General features: G+C 42.5%; 1 non-coding gene across 1 annotated transcript; it reads left to right on the plus strand.

The window, feature by feature from the left end:
• The first annotated feature begins 4,646 nt into the window (after positions 1-4,646).
• LOC135875325 (U5 spliceosomal RNA) lies at positions 4,647-4,764 on the plus strand. Its single transcript, XR_010561204.1, has one exon. It is a non-coding gene; the product is annotated as a U5 spliceosomal RNA (small nuclear RNA).
• Positions 4,765-5,710: the final 946 nt, after the last annotated feature.

Genomic DNA, 5,710 nt, shown 5'->3' on the forward strand with positions numbered 1-5,710 from the left:
CCAACTCTGTCCACATATCTATTCAAGTGACATCATCATAGGGCCTAATCACATCAGCCATACCATCAGGGGCTCGTTCACCTGCACATCTACCAATGTGATATATGCCATCATGTGCCAGCAATGCCCCTCTGCCATGTACATTGGCCAAACCGGACAGTCTCTACGCAAAAGAATTAATGGACACAAATCTGACATCAGGAATCATAATACTCAAAAACCAGTGGGAGAACACTTTAACCTGTCTGGCCATTCAATGACAGACCTGCGGGTGGCTATCTTACAACAGAAAAACTTCAAAAACAAACTCCAACGAGAGACTGCTGAGCTAGAATTGATATGCAAACTAGACACAATCAACTCAGGATTGAATAAGGACTGGGAATGGCTGAGCCATTACAAACATTGAATCTATCTCCCCTTGTAAGTATTCTCACACTTCTTATCAAACTGTCTGTACTGAGCTATCTTGATTATCACTTCAAAAGTTTTTTTCTCTTACTTAATTGGCCTCTCAGAGTTGGTAAGACAACTCCCACCTGTTCATGCTCTCTGTATGTGTGTATATATATCTCCTCAATATATGTTTCACTCTATATGCATCCGAAGAAGTGGGCTGTAGCCCACGAAAGCTTATGCTCTAATAAATTTGTTAGTCTCTAAGGTGCCACAAGTACTCCTGTTCTTTTTGTGGATACAGACTAACACAGCTGCTACTCTGAAACATATAACAACCAGTTATAGAAACAGATGACAGACTGCTACCTAAGGCAGAGAAGCACAGCTCAATCCACCTTTTTTCCAGACTGATGGATGAAGAGCCAGATCCCATGTTTCCCTACAAAGCCCCATAGCCTGCAAGCAGGACCAGGAACCCCCTTGCAACTTGAAGTGATACTTATTATTTTAACACAGTTTTCAATACAATCTAGTGATACGCTGTCTGACCCTTATGACCCAGGGTCCAGTGGCGACGCTGGAAGGGGTGACTCAGTCTCAAAAAAAAGCCTAATGATAATCCTGTACAAAGAGACAGAAATCCTGAAAATGTGGATTTAGAAACTGCTGCAGTGGTGATTAAGACTCAGCCATATTTAGACAGAGCATCTATCGAGATGTACCTAAAACCATCATTGTGTTTGGAGAACTGGTGCACATCAATCAAATCTGGCAGCCACTGTGCATCCTCATCTAAAATAATAATCTTGTTTCTGTTTGTGTGAAGTGTAAGCATCCTGGTTGTTAGCCATTTGCTAATGTACGCATGGAGGGTCACATTCAAAACAAAATAAAAACGTAAAACCAAAAAAGTTTATTGACCGACTGGTGAAACACTGATGTCTCAACAGCCTGAGCAAAGTGGAAATAATCCAGGCATACCAGGTCTAAAGATAAGGCAGGCTTTTAGTGTTTCTTTCTTTCAGTGTCTTCTTGAGTGCCCTACCTCACGCTACAAATGTGAGGGTCCAGGAAAAAACTGAAAACTGTAAGGGAAAAAAAAAAAGTGTTTTTTTCCTGAGGCCCCAGTACTGAAAAATTGGGAATTTTGGGCAAAATTGAAAAGAAACATTTATGCGAAATATTTTCTCTCAGAATGAACAGTGAAAAAAATTTAGAGAAATGTTCAAAACCATTTTATTACTGCTGCACTTCAGTCCTCAAAGATGTTTTCTAATAACTAATAAGTGTCAAAAGAAGTTATTTTATTTCAAAACTTATAGCTTTAGGCAATTACAATTCATATACACTGCAGGCCCTAGATACCATATATATCTATGTAACCCTCTGGGGCATATTATTACAGCTCCCAGTCACTAGAGGATGCTGCCATCTTTACTAGAGAACAGAATTGAGTACAGCAACGCTTGCTTGTGGACTTCTGTCCTGCAAGTGGAGTTTGGTGTGGAGACAATGGGGGGGGGGCGAGAAAGAGAGGGGGCAGGGTGATCAAATTTCCCAAAGTGAAAACAGGACACCACATGGGGCTGGCCCAAGCACTCACCCGAGCCCTGCCCCCTTCCCCTCCCCCACATGTGGGCCTGGCCCAAGCCGCTGGCCTGAGCCCTGTTCTTCCTCCCCTCTATCCCCATACAGGGCTCTCGTCCAAACCCAGCCTGCTCCCCACATGGAGCTGGCATCGCTCCTTGCCCAAGCCCTGCTGCCTGGCCCCCCCTGTGCAGCTGGCTGTTGCTTCTCACCTGAACCCTGCCTCCCCGCCATGCAGGTGGTGTGGCTGACCAGCAGTTGGCAAGAGCAAAAGGGACAAATGCCCGTTTTTGCCAAAAAAAAATCAGGATGGCTGGGAAAGGGCTTAAAAAGGGAACTGTCCTGGCTAAAATGGGATGTATGGTCACCCTGGACAGGGGAAGAAGCAGCTGCTACTCTGAAGACATTCTTTGAACAAGCCTCTTCTGCAGTCAGAATATAAACTTGTAATGCAGGGGTTGGCAACCTTTCAGAAATGGTGTGCCAAGTCTTCATTTATTCACTCTAATTTAAGGTTTCACATGCCAGTAATACATTTTAACATTTTTAGAAGGTCTCTTTCTATAAGTCTATAATATATAACTAAACTATTGTTGTATGTAAAATAAATAAGGTTTTATAAAATGTTTAAGAAGCTTCATTTAAAATTAAATTAAAATGCAGAGCCCTCTGGACCGGTGGCCAGGACCCCGGCAGTGTGAGTGGCACTGAAAATCAGCTTGCGTGCCACGTTCGACACACGTGCCATAGGTTGCCTACCCCTGGTGTCATGCAAACTCTGCAACAACAACAACAACAACAAAAAAGCGCATTTTCTCTGGAAGTATTTACAGATGGGTGGACAAATGTACAGGGATAAGTTATTTAAAAGATTTAAGAAACTGGTTGAGGCGGAATCAAACACAACAAGAGCATTAATACAGGAGAGAACATCCATATAGCAGAGTATATTAGTAGTGAAATGAGAACTAGAGAAGGTTGGAAGTGGGAAAGTATTTGCTTTGCAGACTGACAATGCCAGTAAAGGAAAGCAGCACAAGAAATCATAATGGACATATTATTGCAATAGGATGTGCTTCCCATGACCTAAATGCTTCAAATTTCAGATTTCATGAAGTTGGGCACACTGGAAAAGATCTATAAAAGAGCAAAAGGAGTTATAAAATATGTTAAAACTACTCATATTGTATCTGCAGTCTTTAAGAAGCAGCGGGAAGAAAAGTATGGTAAGACTAAAACGGAAACCCTGAAACTTTCTAGCAAAACAAGATGGGGAAATGTAGTGATGTCATTTGAAAGTTTACTAAAAATGAAACAGCTTTTCAAGAAACCATGATAATTGAAGATCTAAAGTAGTTAAAAGTGTAAGGCACTCTACTTTGAGGATATTTTTTGGGTTCACCTGCAAAACTCTGAAGATTCTACAGCCAGTTGCTTCTGCAAATCACTATCTGAATCAGATAGCATTTGTCATTGGACATTATCTTGGCCATAAATTGAGCAGAGTCAATTGTTTTTGAGAATCTAAGTGCATCTTTACTCAAGTCAGGATGAAGTAAAAGTGAAGGACTTTATTCGTAGATGGGAAAAATTTTGCTGCAAACCAATACGTGCTTTTGCAAACCTCTTAGATCCAAGGTGCAAAGGTAGCAATGATAGCATTGTTACAGCATTTGACTGGATTACCAAACAAGCAACACTCTTAGGACTAGATGTTGCAAAAGTACTTACAAAGGCTGCAGAATACAGAACCTCTTCTAGGAGCGCAAACTGAGAATCTGCTAAGCATATTGTTGCTACAATATGGTGGTAAGGCCTTTGTACAACACAATCTCAGACTCCTCTTGCTTCTCCTCTGCTTCAGATTCCTCCATTTTCTGCAGCCTGTGAAAGAAACTGGTCAGTGTTTGGAAATATGCACCCAGTTAAGAAACAGGCTACCATGTGAAAGAGTTGACAAGCTTGTTTCAATTCATGCAAATCCTAAGTTTAATACATCTTCATCTTTAACATAAAGATCATAGTGAAAGTTCAGAATTTTGAACCCTGTGGATATAGCCTTCTTTTTTATTTACAAGTAAACAATATTGATGCTTTCTATTTTCAACCTTTAAAAATTTTGTTTCTAGTTTAGAAATATGTCAACAGGCAAAAAACAAACAAACAAAAAACCCCAACAACCACAAGTACCTTAGGGCAGAGGTTCTCAAACTGGGAGGTGTACCCCGCTGGGAGGGGGGGGCATGGAATTCTGGGGGAGGAGAAGGCAGCATAAGAAGCTACTCTGCCTGGAGAAGTGGGCAGCCCCTATTCTCCACCAAACAAAAAGAATCACATTTATAAACTCAAAACAAAAGGAGATACTCCCCCCCCTCCTTGCTGGAGAGATGGGTGGGTGTTGTCCAGTTACTAGCCCCAGGGCATCAATACCTTCCACTAAACAGGGCCTTAGCTTTTGTTGTTTCCCCCTGTAGAGCAGAGAACCAGCTTCTCATCCTGGAGAAGCCTGTCTCCCTACTACCTAGAACATTACTTCCTGCCCTCACCCAAGGAAGGGTTTTTAAAGATCTCAGGCAGCTCTTAATTGGATTCAGATGTCCCTAATTGATCTTCTCAGCTTATAGGGAAAAAGGCCTTTATCATTCTAGGGCTAACATACCTGCCTTCCTTCTCTTCAGATCATATCAATCTTTCACCTTTTACTAAACATTTCCGTAGAGAGAAACATTTATGAGTTTCTACTCAATTTTTTGAACAGCTACTCCCCTCTCTTGCAGCCCTCCAGCCTGACTTCCTCACAAGTGGCAGATCCCTGCCTGCTCAAACCAGCCAAGAGTAACACCCAACATTGACTTCAAAGGGAGCCCATCCAGAGCCCCCAGATGCACTTCACTGCTTGTAGCACCATTTATTATTGTATAGCATGCAGCAGTGCGCTAGGTGTTTCACAGCACATGAAGAAATAAAAGACCTCGGCCCAAAAGAGTACACTCTGAATTTAACAAAATGAGTGGCAAGGAGCGGAGAAGAGACATGGCATGGAAAGATGAGAGATACTATTAATGCAGCTACTACAGTTTATCTATGTACGCACTTCATGATGGATCAGGGATATCGGGTTTTCAATGTCTAGAAGGTAACGATACAAGATGATGAAAATGCTCAATTGCTTTGTTGGGAGCATCCTGGGAGAGATGAGTTTTCAAGAGGGATTTGAGAACCTGATCCAAAGCACATTGAAGTCAATGTGAGTGTTTCTGCTGGCTTCAGTGAGCTATGGATCAGGCCATAAGAACATAAGAACATAAGAAAGGCCGTACTGGGTCAGACCAAAGGTCCATCTAGCCCAGTATCTGTCTACCGACAGTGGCCAATGCCAGGTGCCCCAGAGGGAGTGAACCTAACAAGCAATGATCAAGTGATCTCTCTCCTGCCATCCATCTCCATCCTCTGACGAACAGAGGCTAGGGACACCATAGAAGGAATAGTTGAGCATTCTAGGGGCATGACGTAATAAAAAGCATGGAGATGCATTTGGAATCATCTGAGCAATTAGCTAAGACAGTGTCAGGAACTCTGCTAGCTCGGTGTGCAGTTGTCTGGTGACCCAATGAGCTCAGCTGGGCCCAATAAACCCTCGCTAAGTGCCTGTGCTCCCTGGCTGGACAGAAGGGCCAACAGATCACTGTTTAAGCCTGGAGGCCAAAGCAACACAGTGTGTTCC

This window comes from Emys orbicularis, chromosome 2 (assembly GCF_028017835.1).
Source record: "Emys orbicularis isolate rEmyOrb1 chromosome 2, rEmyOrb1.hap1, whole genome shotgun sequence".
Taxonomy (NCBI): domain Eukaryota; kingdom Metazoa; phylum Chordata; order Testudines; family Emydidae; genus Emys; species Emys orbicularis.